Here is a 22,408-nt window from a genome sequence, read left to right on the forward strand (position 1 = left end):
CATCAAGCATTTTTTGAAAGAATTATCCTGAAAAATTCTTCATATCACCCGTAATATAGATGATACATGGTTTGGGGTATGAACAAAGCTGGTAGCTCTCCATGTGGAACAAGGACCTGTTTCTTCTGTTGACCATTGGTCAAAGTAGTCAAGTTATATTTAAAAATTCTAGAGACATTTAATTTGTGAGGGGGCTTAGCTTCCCTAGCGATGAAAAGAGAAAAGTAAAAATGAAAGTGTTAGTCACTCGGTCATATCCAACTCTTTGCAACCCCATGGACTGCAGCCCACAAATCTTCTCATACCCTGGAATTCTCCAGGCAAGAATATTGGAGTGGGTAGTAGCCATTCCCTTCTCCAGGGGATCTTCCCAACCTCGAACAAGTGTCCTGCATTACAGGCAGATTCTTTACTGTCTGAGCCACCTGGGAAACTTTCACTTTCACGAAATGAGAGCATTAAATTAAATCGTCACCAGAAATTGCATTCAGTTTAATATTCTACACTAAGAATTAAATACAAATGCCTGGCAGAGAAAATACAGAGATGCTATGTCCAGGGTTCTAGGCAGTTTGGAAGGCTTATTAAAAAATATTTAAGTGTAGCAGTATAGAGAGATTTTTACTCACTAGAACTTGATAGATCTGGGAATTCTAAGTAGGCCAGCTTGTAGAGTCTATTCCCCTCCCCCACAAAAAGCAGTTGAAGGAGGGGAACTCAAAGTTATTCTTCTTCGATGTATGCCAGGGAGAGACATGGGTTGGGAATATGGCCTTTTGAAAGGTGCTGAAGCCAGAAAGGAGTGGAGGGGTGGGGTGGGACAGCAAGATGGTGACAGACTTCTTGATACAACACGGAGCCCCTCCATACTTCCTTGGTCTCCAGGAAGATTGCCAAACTTACTAGCTATCAGATGATTGGATTTTTAAGGAAAATGACATAGAAGCTACAGTGTGGCATAGGTCTAAACCAAGCTGGCAATTGGAATGAAGCAAAAATTCAGGAAAAACCCTCTTAAAACACCTATGCCTAGAAAATTGCAAGAAATTGAAGAGGGAATAGAAGCTTAGCTAAATTCTGGGTGATTCAGATCAGTCTCCAATACCCCCAGCCCTTTCTGAAACACGCCTCTGAAACAAAGTGGGGCCAGGAGAGTGGGAGCGAGGTCTTGGAAAGCTGTGACTTTCTCTCATCCTGTTGAATTGATTTTCCAGAGTAGTGAGTTTCAATTCCCTCCAGACTACGTCCAAAGGGCGCTTTCTGTTCATGAGAAACTGTAGTGCTGGAGGAAACACAGTTTTAACTCTTTTTTTCCCCCAGAACTGTTACGACATTTTCCATTTGTGAGTTGTGGTTATGTTTCTTTCACGCTGCGTGCAGCTCCTGCTATCTGTAATGTAGCTCTGTCTTCTTGCTTTCTGCTTTCTCCTTAGACAAAGTCTGTAGTCCGGGGTAGGTTCTCCTTGTGGACAGGGTCTCACTTGGAGCTCTGGAGTCCATCAGCCCATCAGTATGTGTATCATATTGATTGAAGGGAGTCTTTCAATCCATCAACATGTGTACCATGCTTATCTTCCATTTTACATTGTGAAAGATACAAAGAAATAGCAGACATAATCCGTGCCCTCATATGTCTATTACTCAGGCAAACTTAATCATATAGAACAATAAGCAGACAGATAATAGATTTTAGGATTTTACAACTGGACAGAACCTTTGAAATTATCTAATACATCACTTGTTTTACAGGAGAATTGGGAAGGTTCTGGGACTTGTCCATAGGACCACATCACAGCAGAAGCAGAATCAGATTCCTCCTCTTCCCTCACCCCCCTCTCCATGCACTCCAGATCTGAGGCTGATTCTGTTAGACCACGGACAACACTTGACTCGTAGTGTGATTCCCTGATCTTATTCATTAAACATTTTTTTAAATTGAGGTATAGTTGATTTACAATGTTGTGTTAATTTCTGCTGTACATCAAAGTGATTAAGTTATATATATATATGGGTTTCCCAGGTGGCTCAGTGGTAAAAAATCTGTCTGCCAGTGCAGGAGATGCGGGTTCGATCTCTAGGTTGGGAAGATCCCCTGGAGCAGAAAATGGCTACACAGTCCAGTGTAGCATGAAGAATTGCCCAGAGAATCCCATGGACAGAGGAGCCTGGTGGACTGCAGTCCATAGGACCACAAAGAATCAGGCATGACTGAGGACTGAGCACACATGCACACATAGGAATGTATATATTCATTCTTTTTTAAAATATTCTTTTTCCTTATGGTTTATCATATAATACTGAATATAGTTCTCTGTGCTATACAGTAGGATCTTGCTGTTTATCCATTCCATATATAATAGCTTTCATCTGCTAACCCCAACTTCCCACTCCATAATTTCCTCCATCCCCCTTCTCCTTGGCAACCAGTCTATGCTCTATGTCCACAATTCTGTTTCATGCATATGCTCATTTCTATCATATTTTAGATTCCACATATAAGTGATATTATATAGTATTTGTTTTTCTCTTTCTCACTTACTTCACTTACTATAAAGTCCATCCAGGTTGCTGGAAATGGCATTATTTCATTCCTTTTTATGGCTGAGTAGTATTCAATTGTGTATATATACCATATATGGTACATGTCCTTCAGTATCCTTCATCTGTCGCTGGACATTTGGGTTGTTTCCATTTGGGTTGGTTGACTTGGCTATTGTAAAGAGTGCTGCTATTCAGCAGAGCCACGGACCAAACTTGAATTTCCACAGATGCTGGGAAGATCATGCATTGACCAACATAAGACATATAACTGTAACTCACCCATCCTGCTCACACATCATTGTTGTTGTTGTCCAGTCACTAAGTCGTGTCAGACTCTTTGCGACCCCATGGACTGTAGCATGCCAGGCTTCACTGTCTTTCACTATCTCCCAGAGTTTGCTCAGATTCATGTCCATTGAGTTGGTGATGAGCTTCCCGCTCATTCCCTTTCCCCTAAAGCTTTTTCCTATTCTTTTCTTTTAAATATATAATCTTCTAGGCCTATCTTTAATTTTCCTATTTTTTGGTTGAGCCACACAGAGAGATCTCTTTCTTCATTAAAAAAATAAAAATAGACTAGCAACTCGATTGATGGCATTGTCCCCAAACCCCGTGTCAGGGATTGCTTGGGGTGGTGCAAATAGCAACAAATTACAGTGTCCACAGGGGCCACCACGCCACCATCCAGCTGCAGGCACTGTGCTCATTTGACCAAGTAACCACACAGTACAGCCAGCTACTCTGGCTTTTCAAGAGAAGTTGGTAATCTGTATTTTGGGGTCAAATCTTCTAATCAAAAAAATACTGACCCATCATTTTAAAGGACAACACAGGACAAACAAAACACATCTATGTGCTGCATCTATGTGATTACTCATCCTCCCTGAGGCCACACTTCCCCACTTTCCTCTGGTGAAATGTAAGCATCTTAGTGCTTGGAGAGAGAGACTGAAAAAAAGAGTTTCTGCCCCTCTGAGAAGGGAAAGACGGATGGTCTTTCGACGAAACAGGAACAGCAGAGAGAAAGGAACACAGTCTTTGAAACAGAGTCATGTTGAAATCTCAGATCTTCCTCCTTGCTCTTGGTTTTGGGCACCAGCAGTCTTCCTCATTGAGTTGGGTTCCCTAGGAAATAGGCCCTGGAACTGTGATCTGTGTGCAGGAGGTGTGAGAGGGAGTGCTCTGAGGAGCACTGTGAGAGGGCAGCAGGCAGGCTGGGCAGAGGATGCGGTGACGCCAGTGGCCTGAGTTGACCCCACAGGGAGCTCTGGACAGGGGATGGTCCTAGAGAAATGTCCCCAATTAAGTTAAGGGGTCCAGGCCTTTATACTCTCACACTAAGAAGTCATAGGTAGGGGGCTGCCCCTGGAGAAAGGAAAAGCAGTCCCCTTCCAATTGCTGCAAGGGGTAAAAACTCTGTGAGAACCTGCAGAAATGAGATGGGGACGGATGTCAGGGGAGATTCAAGAGGGAAGGGACATATATATATCTAATGCTGGTTTGTGCTGATGAATGGCAAAAACCCATCACAATATTGTAAAGTAATTATCCAAGGTGAGCAGTCAGCACCCTTGGCAGCAAGGAGAATGAATTACCTTCATCTTGAAAAGAGAAGCAGTTCTTGGAGAGACATCTCAGCATCTGCTTCGACCTCCAAGCCTCAGTTTCCTGTTTGATGTGACAGGAATAAATATCCATATTTTCCTTGGACATTATACAGGTAAGATAATGTACTATAGGCAGTGACCAGCACAGGACTGGGCACATAGCCAGCACTTTATAAAATATTAGCAATACCTATGAACACAAAGTCATTTAAATTCAAGGATCAGGAACAGTACAAACAAAGGCTTGGAGAAGAGACAAGAATGACAAGTTTAGGATATTAAGAGAAGCAGAGAGTTAGAGGTGGTGGGTCTAACATGATTGACCAGTGGGAATACAGTGTGGATTAAATGGTTTGAGGCAAGGTGATAGAGATTTCAAATTTAACCAAAAGAACCAGGACTTGTGCAGTACGCATCGAGGGTCAGATATGACTATACCTGTGTGCTCAGCTTGAGACCGTCTTCCTCACGTGGCAGAAGATGACCAATGGGCAGCCGGCTGTCCTGTCTCTATACCTAATGAGGCAAGTGGCTTGGGGTGGACAGAAAGAAAGACTTATTTCAAATGGAAAATAGAAAGATGGTGGTGCTGCTTCCTAGGATGAGACATTGGTTACCCTAGACCTATGGATTGACTTGGAATCTGCTTTTTTATTCAGCGAGGTGGAAAAGTAACTTGAAACTTTGACAATTTGGTTGGGATTCAGACTTCCGTGGTGGCTCAGATGGTATATTGTCTGTCTACAATGTGAGAGACCTGGGTTTGATTCCTGGGTTGGGAAGATTCCCTGGAGAAGGAAATGGCAACCCACTTCAGTCCTCTTGCCTTGAGAATCTCATGGATGGAGGAGCTTGGTGCAGGTTACTGTCCATGGGGTCGCAAAGAGTCGGGCACAACTGAAAGACTTCACTTTCACTTTCTTGGAGGAGATTGCTCTGTTCTATCATGTCTCCAGAAGGGCGTGCATGTCCAGGACACAGAGTTGTTGTCTGCAGCAGAATATATGGAGTTCTAGGGAGAAGCTCAGAGCAGCCTGTTCTGTGAAAAGTTCTGGGAGCACCACATATTGGGAAGAAGTCAGCTCAGAGTGAGACTGGGCATCCACATCCATCTTGTAGCCAGCAAATAAAGGTGTATTTTACTGTTCCCACCCTAGGCTGTTCAGAGCCAATGAGATGGACCATATCCCATTTAACAGTGGCCACAGGTATTTCCTGGCAGAGAGCTCAGGTCTTGGTTATACACGAGCAGGAGATTACACACAGAACTCATTTATATACAGTTGATGAGACCTTGGAATCGCTCAACTGCAGCAATTTCTTCTTTTTCTTAATGTACCTCTTTTAAAATGTCACTTTTGATCTTGGATTGGAAAATGATTGGCTTGGAAGAGCTGATCTGCTTGATTCCCAAAGTACATTTTTAAAATATTAAGGGTATATAACTGTTGAAAACGTTCCTTCTGCAAAACCCAAGTAGCACTCTTTCTGCCAATCTCCACTCCCTTAGAGCAGCCCCTTCCTCTCATAATGAAGAAACCATTTTTTTTTTACAATGTTCATTATGAAATAAGGAATGGCTTGAATTATCTCACTCTGCAGGGACTTCCATTTCTCTGGAATATTCCACCTAATTAGCTGCCTCTACTGGTCAAGACTCAAGAAGATCGCCAGGGGCAATCTTGATACATTAAAAAAGTGCTTATAGCTCTTCTAACGATATCCTGAGTGAATATTTGGAATATGTCATATGTTTGCTGTTTAGTTGCTCAGTTGTGTCTGATTCTTTGCGACCCATGGCCTGTATCCTGCCAGGCTCCTCTGTCCATGAGATATCCCAGTCAAGAATATGGAATTGGTTGCCATTTCCTTCTCCAAGAGATCTTCCTGACCCAGGGATCAAACCCACATCTCCTGCATTGGCAGGCGGATTCTTTACCACTGAGCCAGCACTTCATGGGGCTTCCTACATGGCGATTTACAGAACCTGCCTGCCAATGCAGGAAATGTAAGAGATGTGAGATTGATCCCTGTGTCAGGAAGATCCCCTGGAGTAGGAAATGACAACTCATTCCAGTATACTTGCCTGGGAGAATCCCATGGACAGAGGAGCGTGTCAGGCTACAGTCCATGGGATCGCAAAGAGTCAGACATGACTGAAGAAACTTAGAACAGCATACTGCACACCACTTTGTATATTTGCTTCAGCAAATAAAATGTGGATGAATAGATTTACTTGATCAAATAAAGAAAATGTTGAAGAGGAACTTTCCAAACTTATTACCTGCAAATTTCTAGGAATGATATTTCAAATTAATACAGATGCACCTGGAAATTTAACCAAGGTGTTTCAGTGTGAAATATTTCCTGTTACCTGTCTGATTTGTATGCGTGTGTGTGTCTGAAGTGGACACACTGATGTTTGTGCTGTCTTATAGTCCAGTAAACACAATCGTGAGTATTCTCTGGTTATCCCAAGTGTGCAGATTCAAATGTGGGACAGGAAATTGAGCTTCAGGGAACAGAGCTGTTGCTTTGACAAGCATTAGCCGGCTTGCCAGGGACACAGGAGCAAACGTTCCCACCCCCTTCCCCGGATAGCCTGGAAAGATAACGGGCACATCAGGTAGTTACTTAAGTGGGACAGTTGGTGTAGGGTTACTGGCGTCTTTTCCTTTTAGTGCCCAAGGGCAAAGAGCATTGTTAATGATGCTTACACCGGAAAACAGGTTAAGAGGGTTGACACCAAACTCTTGGCGGTATTACAGTTTAACACTCGGTGTCCTCTGACTCAATGCGGAGATGCCACTTCACGCTTTGTAGCTTCTCAGAAAACTGAAATTTAGACGTCTGTAGGCGGGAGGAGTGGAATTGATGAATCATCTGTAGGGAAAAAAAAAAAAAAGATGAAATACATCTTTGTTTCTTTGAACTCAGTAATACCCAGTGCCTGAAATGAGAATGTCTTAATTACAGAGATTTCAAAGCAAAACCATAGCCTGCAGAAGGCAAGTGTGTTTTTACTGAGCATATTAACAATACCTTGAGAGTAGGTGCTACCATATTCTGAACACAAAGGATGTTTATGGAATTCAGTGACAGCAATTCTTGAAAACCCGAATTGTAACGGGCTGTAAAAAGTCTCACAGGACGTGACTCCTATGATCACATGTAACAGATCATTCTTTGCTTATCCATCCTTTATCAAGAAAATGCTATTTCCCCATGGGAGCCAAAACACAGCCTCCAAAAAATACAAAACACATTTACTGAAATGCATGTTTAATTTTAGACAGAAATAAGGAGAACCTTGAGTCTTGTTCTTTTCTACAATGAAGCTCATGCATGCATGCACCTCCAGGCAAGAACACTGGAGTGAGTTGCCATTTCTTCTTCTGGGGGATCTTCCCAACCCAGGGACTGAACCCATGTCTCTGACATCTCCTGCATTGGCAGGCGGGTTCTTTACCACTAATGCCATCTTGGAAGCCCGATTGAGCTCATATGTTGTTTTAAATGTGGTGCGATGGGTAAGACAATGGGTTTTGGAATAAAAGTTCTCTCCTTTCATTTATGTGATCCTGGCATAGTCATGATGTCTCCTTGGCAAAATGGGAGTGATATTGTTTCATTATCTTAAGGAATAAATAATACACAAAAAGCTGTTCACAGTCTAGTGCCTGGCATATAGTAAGTTCTCAGAAAATGTTGACATTCCAAATATTATTATTTTCAGGTCTACAGGGCATCTTCTAAAAGAAGGAGGGTAAATTTTTTTTTTTTCCATTTGCCTACATTCCTCTGCAGAAGAATCTGAAAGCAGTCTGGAACCTTTAAGAGCATCTGGGCCAATTCATCTTTTTACACCACACACAAAAGACCCCAAAAAACTAAGGGCCAGAGCATTAGGTTCCAAGTCCTGATATCCAAGGCAATAATCTTTCCCCACATTCCTGACAGGTTTAAGTATGGGATACATAAATGTTGTCAGAAAGTGGGGAAGTTAAGCCTTGGTCATTTCAGCTGATAACAGGGGTGAGTGTCAATACTGACTGTTTTACTAAAGTCGTTAGATGGGTCATTGCTTTAAAAGTTGTTTGTTTAGTTTTCTCTGGTGATCCAGTGGTTAAGAATCTGCCGATCCCTGGTCCAGAAAGATCCCACGTGGCACAGGGCGACTAAGCCTGTGCACCATGACTACTGAGCCCTCACTCTAGAGGCCTCGGACCTCAACTACTGAAGCCCCTGCACCGGGAGCCTGTGCTCCACAGGAGAAGCCACCAAATGAGAAGCCCACGCGCCACAGCTAGAGAGTTGCCCTCGTGCGCAGCACCGAAGACCTGGCGCAGCCAAAAAAAAATAAAAGAAAAAAAAGTTGTTTATGCACTGAGTTCAGATTATATATAAGTTTTTAGGTATGTGTGTCTGACTACCTCAGTGGGTGTAATTCATGCAGGATATAAACACTGACAGAGCGGCAGTCTTTGTCTGGATATCACAGTTTTCTTGTTTAAAAAGTAGTAGTAGTAGTGTTAGTTGCTCAGTCGTGCCCGACTCTTAGTGACCATACGGACTCTAGCCCGCTAGGCTCCTCTGTCCATGGGATTCTCCAGACAAGAATACTGCAGTGGGTTGCCATGTCCTCCTCCAGAGGATCTTCCTGACCCAGGGATCAAACCCAGGTCTCCTGAATTGGAGGGACATTCTTTTACCATCTGAGCCTGGCCCCAGATTCTTTTAGACTGACGCTTATGGGTGAAGATAGACTCTCACTAAAAAGCTCATGACAAGATAGCAAGAGATATATTTTAAATAAGAATATATTTTCCATGGAGTTTGTCAAATCTGCTAGTTCTGATCATACAAACCAAGGAATTAAAAATACATATTTGTAAGCAATGTGGGTAGATATTTCTAAATATGACATTTCTCCCAAAGAGTAGATCGAGAGAACAGATCTGAAACATTGGACACCAGACAAGTTAACTAAAGCTAATAAACACCAAGACAAGAGGAATAATAAGGTCTGACGCATTCTTGAATTTGAAAGATTTAACTGATGCAGGGCTGATCTAACTGTTGGCATGAACTCGTTCACCTCTGTTAGTTTGCAAGAACACAAAGCATGTTTGTTTTTGTTTTAGTCACAAAATTGTGTCTAATCTTTTGTGACCCCTTTGACTATAGCCCATCAGGATCCTTTGTCCATGGAATTTTCCAGGCAGGTATACAGTGGTTGCCATTTTCTTCTTCAGGGGATCTTTTCGACCCAAGGATCAAACCCAGATCTCCTCTGTTTCCTGCAGTGGCAGGAGGACTCTTTACCACCGAGTCATCTGGGGAAGCCCCAGACATGTTTAGACAGCCTCATTAAAGTTGTCACAAATAGCCACATCCCATATTTGGGAATCCAGAAATAACATCATGAACAAATCAACGCACCTCTAAAGTCTCATTATATCTATTTAAGATACATAATCCAAAAGTTCACATGTATCCCAGTGTTTATTGCAGCACTGTTTACAATAGCTGGGATATGGAAACAACTCAAGTGTCCATCGACAGATGAATGGATAATGAAGATGTGGTACATATATACAATGGAATATTACTCACTCATAAAAAGGAATGAAATTGGGTCATTTGTAGAGATGTAGATAGACTTAGAGTCTGTCTTATAGAGTGAAGTAAGTCAGAAAAAGAAAATCAAATATTGTACATTAATGCATGTATATGGAATCTAGAAAAATGGTACAGAGGAAAAATGGTCCAGTTTCAGAACAGGAATAGAGATGCAGATGTAGAGAATGAATGTGTGGACATGGCCCAGGGGAGTGAGGGGGTTGTGGTGGGATGATTGGAAGATTAGATCTGACATAAATACACTGTGCATTCTCAGTTACTTCCACCATGTCTGACTCTTTGCGATCTCATGAACCATAGCCCGTCAGACTCCTCTGTCCGTGGGATTCTCCAGGCAAGAATGCTGGAGTGGGTTGCCGTGCCTTCTTTCAGGGTATCTTCTTGGCCCAGGGATCAAATTTGAGTCTCTTGCATTGCCTGTATTGCAGGCAGAGTCTGCCCACTGAGTCACCTGGGAAGCCCCATAAATACACTACCATGTGTAAAATAGCTAGCTAGTGGGAAGTAGTGGTATAGCACAGGGAGCTCAGCTTGGTGCTCTGTGATGACCTAGATGGGTGCAATGGGGTGGGGGGGATGTCCAAGAGGGAGGTGATACATGTATACATATAGCTGACTCACTTTGTTGTACAAGAGAAACTAATACAACATTGTAAAGTAATTATACTACAAAAAAGAGAAGCAATTAGCTGCAAGTAAAAATCCCTAGCCATCAAACACTTAATGTCTCAAGAAATTTGTAGATAAACTCTCCAGAGCTGGTTCAGCAGCCAAACCATGTCAGAGCATTGGGTAGGCCTCTATGGAATTCTCTTGAACTGTCTCTTATGGTCTTAAAGATGGCTACCGTGACTCAGTCATCATGGTTGAGTAAGGCAGACTCTAAAGACTGTTTCCTTATAAGCCCCTGTCTTTTTATCTTAGCAGAAACATTTCCCCCTGAAAAGCTAGACTTCTCCTTATGTGGGTCCACGTCCAGCTTCAAGGAAGGCTGTGAAAAAGAGTGATTTGCCAAGCCAAAATGGGATGGCTGTAAGGAGATGGAGCAGTCATGTTTCATTCCATAGAACTGGACTCTAGACAAAATCAGGGTGATGTCAAGAAAGTGAAGATGGGCTCTTGGGTAGAAGCCACCATATTTGTCTTCTTAGTTTTTTCTTGCAGCCTCGGGTCAAGGTGTCAGAGAAGCTTAAAGGCAGAGGCAGGAAAAGATATTTTTGCAAGTTAACTGCCCATGATAATGGGTGATTCCCAACTAACTAAAATGACAGATTTTCTCCTGTAAGACAAACACTATCCAGCTACTTTTTCAGTTCTTCTTCACCTATAGAGTTTCAGAGGGTGTGTTGAGTTTCAGGACCTCCTTGCTGTAAATCACACTAGTGAGCAGTCCTAGTAATGACCACCTTGGAAGTTAATCTATGACTTACAATCCAATATGCTTTCCTCTACACAGCACTGCATAACGGACATGGTTTGGGGGAGAGAACTGAGCTACTAATGATTCTTTGGCAAAAGCTGAATTTCTCTCAAAGGCTTGAGGAATGGCTTCAGAGCAGGATAACTTCCAGTGACTGTACTTAATTACTTTTCTGTTTATTTTCCTGACATTGATTTTAATCATTACATTAATTATTATTTAATATTAATTATTTAAAATTGGATAATGGTGGGAAAGAAAACTAAAATAAAAATCACTCAGAGATAACTACTCTTACTATGTTAACATTTTTATCCATTTTCACATTGTTGTCATCTAAGTCACTTCAGTCATGTTTGATTCTTTGCCATCCTATGAACTGTAGCCCACCAAACTCCTCTGTCCATGGAATTCTCCCGGCAAGAATACTGGAGTGGGCTGCAAGCTCTCCTCCAGGGGATCTTCCTGGCTCAGGGATCAAACATGTATCTCATGTCTCCTGCATTGGCAGGCAGGTTCTTTATCACTAGCGCCACCTGGGAAGCTTTCACATTTAAGCACTTAGGTTTCCATATGAATTTATTTAAAATGGGGACCAAGTTGGTAGCTCAGCTGGTAAAGAATCCACCTGCAATGCAAGAGACCCTGGTTTGATTCCTGGGTCAGGAAGATCCCCTAGAGAAGGGATTGCCTACCCACTCCAGTATTCTTACCTGGAGAATTCTCATGGACAGAGGAGCCTGGCAGGCTGCAGTCCGGGGAATCGCAAAGAGTCAGGCAAGACTGAGCACACCACATACATCTTATATTTTTATTTCTGAATTACTGTTGGATATCCTATTATGATAATTATCTCAGTTTAACAAAATGTTCCTAGACAGCTTGATATTTAATGGGTGCTTAAAATTCTCTTTTAAAAATATGACTGAATTAAACATTTTCCTTTATTTTGCAGTGTGTTGGTGCTTTTCTAAGTTTCACTTTTATAATAAGTTACACTGTAAGAATATCTTTACACACAAATTTTTAATTGTAAATTTTATTATTTCTTTAGGATAATCCATTGCAGTAGAATTACTAGGTTAACAGATGTAATATTTTTTATTTGAAGCAGAATATAAATATCACAAATTTCCTTCTTTTAAATTGACATTATGACTTATATATATGATTATATATATATATATATATATATATATCAGATATAGAACACTGTCATAAACACTTTAGCATCTCAGTATTGATTACATATTACAAATCACTTTCCAGGAAGTTTGCTCCACTTCACACTTTTTCCATCAGAATATGCCATCATCATTCTCATTAAATGCTTGCCATCACTGACTCCTGAGGTAATAGCTTAAGATTACCTGTCAATTTAGTGAGCAAAAGATTATTTTACGTTGCTTGCCATTGTCTTTCTTAGCTATTTGTATGTCTAGTGTGAATTGTCTTTTCTTACCCTTTGCCATTAAAACTTGGCATGTTGGTGGCATCACAATTTTGTAAGAGTTCTTTAAATTGAGATTGTTAACTCTTTGCCTCGTGTTTATTTAAATACCCATTTTCAGTTTGTCGTTTGACTTTTAATTTTGTTTGTGTTGCCTACTGACAAAAAGTGTAATAATATATTTTCAGATGTATTTAGTCTTTTCTTTCATGTCTTTCGTTTTTTCTATTGCTTTTATGCTCAAGAAGTCCTTGCTCATCTTGAAATAATTTAAGTAATCACCTACAGTTTTCTTTCAGAGGAGAAAATTATTTAAATGATCTCAAGATCGTTTTTTTGAAATAAGTGCTTTGTTTCCCATTCAACCCTTTTGTCCATGTGTAAATTATTTTAGTAATGGTGTAAAAAGTGGTACTAATGCCCCATGTGGCTGCCTTTATATAAACTGAACTGTTTCAGGGTTTTCTCTTTTGTTCTTCTGAAACTGGCCATTGTAATTATTTTAGGTTTGTAATATATTTCAATATTTGGTAGGGCAAGTTTTTCTCATTGGTGTTGTTTTCCATATTTTCCTCCACAGGTCTTGCCTGTTTATTCTTCTAGATGGAAAGATGAAAACCATTATCATTTTTCTCCCCAAAACCCTGGTTGGCAATGAGCCTATGCAAATATTATCTTCTTAGTGAGAAGCAGCATTCATCTAGTTTCATATGCCAAAACCCAGTTTGGCCAAGACAGCACTCACAAAATGCTCCGTGGTATCCTCTGTTCCAGCCTCTTATGCAATAGGTTGAGCACTAGGTGACTGTTTCTAGCCAATGGACTGTAAGCAAAAATGACCGAAGGTATTTCTAAGACAAGAAAGTTGTAACTTGGAGCCCCTCTCTCTTTCCATTTTGCTGAGTCTTGGAAGCCATATGTTGACATGGCAGCATGATGCCTTAGAGAAACCCTGAATCCTAGGGTCAGTCTTAACCCACAGCAGGCCTTTCCTGAATAAGAAATACACAAAGTTTATTGTTGTGTATCTTTTTTTTTTTCTGTAATTTTATTCTCTTCTTATAAATATCAGACCCTCTCATTTCCATCTCTCTTCCTATTACACTGAAGTATCATCTTGTATTCCCTCTCTCATTCAGACCCTATTTCTACTCCATCATCAAGTCCTGAGCATCAACCTTTGATATTTACTTTAACTCCAGTAATTCTCACCACTCTCATTGCCAAAACCAAGATGAGTGGGCTTGAAAGCAAAGAGTTTTTCACTGCGGGATTACATGAAAGTTTTCCCAGGTGTACATAAAAGAGAGTCCAAAGCAACTGATTTCCCTGTTTTCTTTCTCTGAATGGATCTGCTTGACAAGGATGCTGAGATTATTTAGTCTTGGTACCCCTCCTCTCACATCTTTCCTTCCACAACAAAAAGTTTACTCAGCATCCATTTCTGAGCTTACCGTAACACCTCCCCTGGGGCGTGGAAAATCCCTGAGGTTCTTTGGTGAAAGGAACGAAAGGAATGCATCCAAGGACTGGGAACCATCCTTGATGAAGTCAGATTGTCTCCAATTCTCCGTGCTCAACAAAGTAAAGAAAGAACTAACTGAACTGATAGATCCTTGAAGCATGTTTTGAAGATCGATCAGCTTGTCATATTTTGGTATGTAACTCAGAGGTAGTTCAAACCAATGACAGATTTGCTACAATAAAACTCTTTTCATTTCTATTTACATATTTTTGTGAATACTTTTCTTAGCACTCGTATCAATAAAAATAAGAATTGAGATAGAATTGATGTTGAACTCTGTCTTGTTCTAGCAGCAAGTAAAAACCATTCAAGGGGAAAAAAAAAACCCATTAACCACCCGAAGAGATGCTTTTTTAATAAAGTTTAGTTTTTTATATCTAATCATTATTCAATAGCATTTGAAATGTGTTTATATTGTTGTAATCAATTGTGTGTTAGTAATTAATAGTTGATGGTATTATAATCAATTGTGTAATACGTTTGTGTTATTGTAATCAGTTGTGTATTATTATAATTAATTCTGCATTAGAATTTCTAATAATTCAATCAGAAAAATCACTAGTTAGAGGTTTTATGACCATAGGAATTGAAAAAATAAATCCCAATATTCACATGCATTTTTGATGTAGAGAATATGCTAGAATAATCAATAGAAGAATTTCAAATATTAAAATATATTACATCAGGATAAAAATTGCAGGGAGATGTAATGGAAATCAGAATAAAAATATGAGTTAAAAGATAAAGATAGAATAAAATATTTGTCATAGAAAAGCTTGTTAATGTGCTTTTAAAATGAATGCACACAGTAAATGGTGTTTAAGCTTTGGAATTTAGTTTCAACTGAATATCTTGAAAAGAGTAATATATTTAAAGTTTTATTTTAAATGGTCAATATTTATAATGAGCAGAAATTACCTTTTTGGTAACTATTTAATACTTAGGTTGAAAAATTTCAGATGTCAACTTAAAAATGTGGGGCTGTATTCATAATTTTTCAAAATCTTATTAGAGTGAACCAGAGAAAAATGTTTGAAGACTATCACCCTATAAGAAACAGATGAACCTATTTCCATGGCAGGAATAGAGACACAGAGGTACAGAACAGACTTGTGGACACAGTCGGGGAAGGAGAGGTTGGGGCTAATTGAAAAAGTAGCCTTGACGTACATCCCCCACCATGTGTAAAACAGAGAGCTAGTGGGAAGCTGCTATACAGCACAGGGAGCTCAGCTCAGTGCTCGGTGATGACCCAGAGGGGTGGGATGGGAGGTGAAGGAGAGCGGGGCTCAAGAGGGAGGAATACATGTACACGTGATTCACTTCATTGTGCAGCAGAAACGAGCACATTATAAAGCAATGATACCCCAATGGGAAAAAAAAGAAACGACTCTTGTCTGTTACATGTGCTTCTACAGTTGCCCCTCGTGGTTCCCTCTGCTTCTGTGCTCACCCTTCCCATGCCCAGTTTTTCAGCTTTCAATTCTCTGCTCAGCTCCCAGAGTGTTTTTTTTTTTTTCCCTTAAAGCTGAATCAGATGATGTTACTCTTCCACTCACAAACTCTCCAATGTCTTCCCATCAAATACAAACTTCTCACGGTCTACAAAGCCCTTGGTAGGTTGGCATCTCTTATCTTTGACTCCCTTCTCCTTATTCACTGGGCTCCAGTCATTTTGGACTATCTGGTCCTGGTACAGGCCAAGCTCTTTTTGCTCTCTGCCTATGAACTTGCTCTCCCATCAGCTTTAAGTCCTGTTTCTTTCCATCACTTAGCTGACACTCAGAAAGATTGTCTCTAATAATTTTATTACTTCTAATACAGTCATAACTGTAGCAACCTGCTTTGCAGGAGTGAAATCTGACAGCATCTGCCCCAGAGCCCTGGGCCCAGGCCACACTGTGTATCTTTAACTTTCTGCTTCAGGCCTGACATCAGGAACCCACTTTGCACACATGAGTGCAACACTTATTCCTCAGCGTGATCTTTGACATGTGGGGGTTAGGAGCACAGATCCCCTCCTCAGTCCCTCACCAGATAAGGCTGAGGAAGATTCTAGAAGCTCCTCAGAGGCTCCTAGGGGATCCAGTCCACAGCCTCATATCAGCATTCCTTCTTTTTCTGTGTTGTTCTTTCCAATCCCTTGCCGAGGTTCTCTGAACTCAAGACCCACAATAAATTAGCTGTGCACAAGACCTGTCTCAGGCTCCTTGGATGAGCCTAAGGCACTCAACAAATGTTGACTAATTGATAGATCTGTATATGAAAGTGAGGGCTTGCCATTTGCTGCAACAGAGTCATTCACAGTCGCCCCCTAATTCTGGCGTGTGATGGTGTCATGATTAAACACTATTAAAATAGTTCCAAATTACAAACGAAAAAAACAGGCCTTCTGGAATTGTTCCACAGGTTGGATTCTCAGCTTTTTCAGCAGAATGCCCTTCTCCTGCCATTTAGCTCCATCAATTCCAGGCATTGATTTCTCACTTTCCTAACCAACTAAATCCTCCCATTCATCCAAAACATCCCTTACTGGTGGAAAATCCACCAGGCCAGCAATAGAAACTAAGTATCACCTCCAGCATCAGTTTCAATAGGTTGCTCTTGGCAGCCTGGAGACCTGGATGGAGGGACGTGGGGCTGTGTGTGGACTCGGAAAAGCTGTCTGACTGCTTAGCCATGTCAGGTCAACGAGGACCTGGGAGAGGGGGTGGTGACAGTCCTGCCCCGTGATTGCCCTCCATACACAAGGCTGTCTGCTGAATTCCTTAACTGTCTTTCATGCTTCTTATAAACACTCTCCTTGAAAGCAGAGTTTAAGATTATTTTTATCAAATCATATATTTTGAGTTCACTAAGGACAACTTTAGACCTACTCTGTCCTAGCATTTTGCCTTTTACCACTATCATTTCAACATCTGCCTGCCCCCTAGCTCTCTCTTGGCATCTCAACCAGGGTTGTTTTTTTTTTTTTGTCATCCTCCAAAACAGCCTGCTGAGCTTAAAGAATTACAGTATTTGGTCCAAATAACCCAGGAAGACGCCACATGCATTTATGTGTTGTAAAAACAGAGGCTCCTAGAATAGCATGTTTAGAAATTAGAGATGGCAGACATCTACAGGTCACTGGTGGTCCTGTACAGGTTGGTTCAATGCCTGGTACTTTTACAGAATTTCTTTCAATATTTCCTATTTTACTAGATAACTATTTTACTAGAAAACTCCATTCACATCTTCTATGCAAACATATTTGGAAGGTCCTGGCCTCATTTGAGCTTATGTCAGTTCCTTGTCTTGACTTTAGTTCTCAGAATATTTTCAAGAGCATTGCCAAGTTACTCCTTTTGAACAACAATGAAAATAACACTTTAATGTGTTATTTAAAGTATTTAATGTGAATACTTACCCAGAAGGTGGTTCACCAAGGCAGTTTACAACACACCGAAAAGTTGGAAACCATCTGAATGTTTAAAAACAAAGGAGTGATTAAATAAGCTTTTGTACATCCATGACATACAATACTAAGCTGCCATTACGAATGAAGTAGATGCAAATTTATCAATTGTAAGTAATGACAATGAAGACTCAAAAGTGACAAAAGGATATTACAAAATAGTATGTCTTCTCAGCCCTGAATTTTGTAAGAAATGGTTGCTGAATGCTGAGATTATGAATGTCCTTGGCTTTTCTTTTTCTCTTATCTATACTTTCTAATTTGTCTATACTGAACACGTAGTGTCTTGTTATAAACAGAAAAAAAAATCATTTTAACAAGAAAAAAAAAAGACCTTAGTCATTTTTTTTCTTTAATTTTAATGCCTGGTTAAGAGTGGTCAAACTCCTTGAGTTCATTCAAAGACAGCCACTGAGATAGGAACTTTACAAATCAATATTTACCTTCCTGCTCACCACAGCGTGTGCTAATTGATAACTCCACTGAAGAATTTTCTGGAGTTGAATTGCCAAAGCCCCAGTAGGAGTCTTGCCTGTTTCAGTAAAAATGTCTTCCAGTGTTGTTAATTCTAGTTACATATTCTGTGTTCTGACTCTTTCAAGCTCTGGCAGGTTTGTGCCCCATTTAAGCGTCTGATATCCAGGTGCAGACCAGGTAAATACCTGTCCCCAAAGCTCTGCAAAGGCAGGGCTGCAGTCCTCAGGCTGCTGGCAAACCCAATCCCTCACTTCGTGGACAGAGGAGAAAGCTTCCCCTCTGAGGTTACCCCCATGGGGTTGAAGCATCTCTCCTGTGTTCCCCTGAGCTTTTGTTTATATCCCTTCAAACAAAGGCTCAGAAAGCCACCCTGGCAAAAAGGTGTGTCCAGCCGTGAGCATTTCTCCAAGGACTGCTGTGCTGTGTGTAATGTAATTCTTTCCCCTGGCCCTCACACCCTCTTTCTAAAAACCCGACTGATTACAAGTGTTGTTAAAAGTTACTGAACTAGAAAACAAACCACACTGGTTGTTTGTCACTAATTACAGATGGTACTGTGTTGGGAACAATTGTTCTGGTACCTCCATGTTTCTCTGACCCTCCATCAAAAAGTGGGCTGTTTCTCTTTGGCCATTCATAAGAAAAGATTACTGACAATCTAGAAACTTCTATCCGCTTTCTTTCCCATCCCAAACTAATATGAAACCATTTCTCAAGTATCAGCTTTTCAACAAAAGTCTTCAGTGGATGACCTTGCATCATGAAAAGCAATGCAGCAAGTTGGATCCTGAGATGTGCGCTCTCTCCTGATCATATTCCAGGGAAGGATATTGTCTAGGGATGATTTGAGGGGAGGATAGAAGAGGTCAGTGTTGTTCAGAATGCTCCTGTTTGGAGCAGGAGCCCATAAGTTAACACCATTGATTCTCCTCCTTGTCATTTTCCTGTGTGTGTTTCATGGTTAAGCAGCTTAGCAGGCTCTACCCTCTGGGTCTGCTGCCATCTTCAGAAAATCAGAATGAATTGTCTGGAGAAAACAAGCTGGATAGACATAATTCATGGTACGACTCTCCTGAGATGAGTCAGAAGGTATTTTTATTTTGTAACCACTCGAAAGAACCTGCATTATCAACAGCACAAAAATGCCGCTCACGTGCTCCATGTAGACCAACCTTATTTGACATGTTCATCAACCTCCAAGCCTTTAAGATGCCAGGCCACCCTTTCCGTGGCAGTCATCAACCTCAGGTGATCGCTAAAAGAAGCAGAGAGAGAGGAAGGAAAAGCCCTGTAATCCTCCCACTAAGGCTGGAAGAGACGTGGAAAATGGGAGAACACCTGGTCTCGTGCTTGCTCTGTGTTTGTTGTGGAAACAATCTGTTCATATTTAATGAGAAATGACATAAGAAAGCGTTTGTGGTTATCACTCTAGCTACTTGATCTCAAGAGTTGGACTTTCTCAGGTCTGAATGTAACTTCAGGATTTTAGAAGCAAGTGTACTGTGTAAAAGAAAATCGAGCTTACTGAGATAAAGATTGCCCACAGAACTGGGCCTGTGACCATCGTACCAGGGACATCTTGTCGTTGTGCCAAACCTCCATCTTTTCAGAACACTCCATTCTTGCCAAAGGGCCAACATCTTATAAAATGCTTTAAAAACATTGTATTTTAACAATGCCGAGCAGCAAAACGGTTTGCTTTTAATGGCCATCTGTACAAAGTCTCTTTTTATTTAGGAAAATCTATTTTAAATTAAATATCATAAGCCCACGAGCCATAGCAAACAATATTTTTGACCATATGCTCCGAATTAATATGCCAAACATTGCAACCTCTATTTTCTTCATAGAAAGGGGCCCCACCCTGATGTGGGGATGGGGAGCCTGGAGGGTAGGAATTTTCAATAAGGGCCCGAGGATAGGATGATGGCAAGGAACCAGCACCAGCCTTCCCAGCTTTATCCTTCTTCTGAATTATCTCAACACAGACCCACTTCCCTTTTAAGAAAGAAATTCCCTTCGGTCCATTTTTCTCCCTTGTCTGGAAACCTCATACCCAGGAATCCTAGCAATGCTGGCCACAGTTTAGATGACTTGGTAAAGTTGCTATAATTCCTTTCATCTGTTGCTTGCTTCATTCCTGGGTGATAGGGTTTGAAAACCAGTTCCTTTCATCAGGTGTTGGGCAGAAATGGAAACTCGGGGCTGAGGTCCTAGTGTGGGCTACTTCGCCCACTGCCCCCAGGGGACCTCCCAACTTGCCCTCCTCCAAATTCCTTCTGTAACTCTTCCATGCATGACGGTCAAAGAGTAACAAGGCTTCCTTGGGAGCCTGAGCCCCATGGCCACCAAGAACGCGACGAGCTGTTTGGTCCTTGACAAGGTAGGGAAATTAAGAGGATTCATGTAGAAGGGGGCTAGCTGCCTTTTGTCTTTGCAAAGGGAGCATCTGATTGTTTGGGGACTGGTTTCCTGGGAGCTATGGTGCCCTAAACCCAAGCATAAAAATCTGATCTTTTATAAGATCCTAGGGCTGGGCTGCACGTGGCTGGCACCTCTTCTGCAGGGGTGGTCACACCAGGAGTTGCTTCAGGCACTGGAATTGTTTTTTGTGTGGAGACTTAAAAATCCTCCAGCATGAGATTTGACTTTTTTGTTCCTGCTGCCCATGTTCCCTCCTTCCAGTAACTCCTTCCCCCTGTGTCCCTTTCTCCCATCTTACCCTGTTTCCTCTGTTTTTTACCTGCTTTTCTTTCCCCTCACTTTTTTGAGTCTCTATCTATACAACTTTGGGTGTTACTATAATTATTCTCAATATCAAGAATTATTGGTGACATTTTGATACCCACCAGGCACCATCAAATTTATAAGCGTCATTGCCAAACCTTACCAGGGGGACTTGGGGGTCCTCACCCCCTTGTTAGAGAAAATGGATTCTGAGTGAGGTCAGGTGAAATGCCTGAGATTACACATACCATAGTAGGAGGTTCTGTGGAGTTCCAAAGTCCATATTCTTTCTTCCACCCTTTAATGATAGTCACATTCCATGTTTGATCTCTTTCTTTGTAAAATGAGTTTTATGGCTCCATAACATTATTGGGTCTTTCTAACTGGGCTGTGTATTCATCCATGCATATCCCCCTTAGCGCTCTCCCTGTACTCTGTCTTCTAAGTTATAAATCATCTCCTGAGCCACGCAGCAGATGTGTTAGGAGGACAAGCTTTGGAGGAAGACAGAGCCGGGTCGAGTTCCAGGTCAGCAGTAAATAGAGGTTGCTGAGTTTTGATTTCATTTTCCTTTAAATGGGGTATTGTGTGTGTGGAGGTGGGGAGTTGCTTAAAAATAGGACTTCCGTCTTACTGTTGATATGCAGATGACTGAGACATTAGGAGCTACATACCTTGCCCAGGCGTGGTACACGATTAGTACTAATTTACTCCCTCTCAACCTCATCTTGAGACCTGCACCCCTTCACACTCCAGCCTCACCAACTGTTCTCCTTCCTTTCAAGGGCCCGGGCTCTTCCTTGAACACGTGTTTAGGCCATTGTTAGCGCTCACTTGACGTTTGCCTTTCTATCATTTTCCAAGGTTATATGCAAGTAGTTACAAGCAAAAGGAACAAAGTTTGGTTAATTTAGGTAAGAATAAATTCCTCAAAAGGATATTCCTCAAAAGTCTGCAAAATTAAAAAGAACCCAACATCCAGGCCATGGGAAAAAGGAAAATCAGGACGGCTGTTTCAGTCTTTGTTGTTGTTGAGTCACCAAGTCGTGTCCGACTCTTTTGCAACCCCTTGGACTATAGCCCACCAGGCTCCTCTTCCATGGGATTCTCCAGGCAAGGATCCTGGAGTGGGTTGCCATTTCCTTCTCTAGGGGATCTTCACAACCCAAGGATCGAACCTATGGCTCCCACATTGGCAGGAGGATTTTTACCACTGAGCCACCAGGGAAGCTTCATTGCCAGGTAATTAAGTGTCCCCAAACTCAATGGCATGAAACAAGAACAGTCCTTTATTTCACTTATGAATCTTCAGCTTGGACAGGGAAACCCCTCCATCCTGTGGGGTATCACCTGGCATGGCCCAGATGGGAGCTGGAGGTCCCACTTTCAATATGGCTCAGTCACATGGCTGGTAGCTGAGAGCATACCTGAACAGGGGAGCTGGGAGCCTTGGTTTCTTCCCACAGGCTTTTGAGGTTCTTTACAGTATGCCTAGGCTTTTGGTACTAGCTTCATTGTGATGAGCCTGGAACACAGAGGGTTCTGGAAGGCAAGTAGCTAGGTT

At 41.4% G+C, this 22,408-nt stretch overlaps 1 long non-coding RNA gene across 3 annotated transcripts; it reads right to left on the reverse strand.

The window, feature by feature from the left end:
* Positions 1–491: 491 nt before the first annotated feature.
* Positions 492–22,398, reverse strand: LOC112442283 (uncharacterized). 3 transcript variants are annotated; one of them, XR_009491306.1, is made up of 6 exons: positions 22,272–22,398; positions 17,593–17,646; positions 6,866–7,031; positions 4,587–4,680; positions 4,137–4,209; positions 492–1,572 (listed from the first exon to the last, which is right to left on the reverse strand). It is a non-coding gene; the product is annotated as an uncharacterized lncRNA (long non-coding RNA). The 3 variants fall into 3 exon arrangements; XR_003030334.2 differs by lacking the exon at positions 492–1,572 and adding an exon at positions 3,162–3,967; XR_009491307.1 differs by lacking the exon at positions 492–1,572 and adding an exon at positions 3,165–3,666.
* Between the last annotated feature and the right edge of the window lie 10 nt (positions 22,399–22,408).

Source organism: Bos taurus, chromosome 18 (genome assembly GCF_002263795.3).
Source record: "Bos taurus isolate L1 Dominette 01449 registration number 42190680 breed Hereford chromosome 18, ARS-UCD2.0, whole genome shotgun sequence".
Classification (NCBI taxonomy): Eukaryota; Metazoa; Chordata; class Mammalia; order Artiodactyla; family Bovidae; genus Bos; species Bos taurus.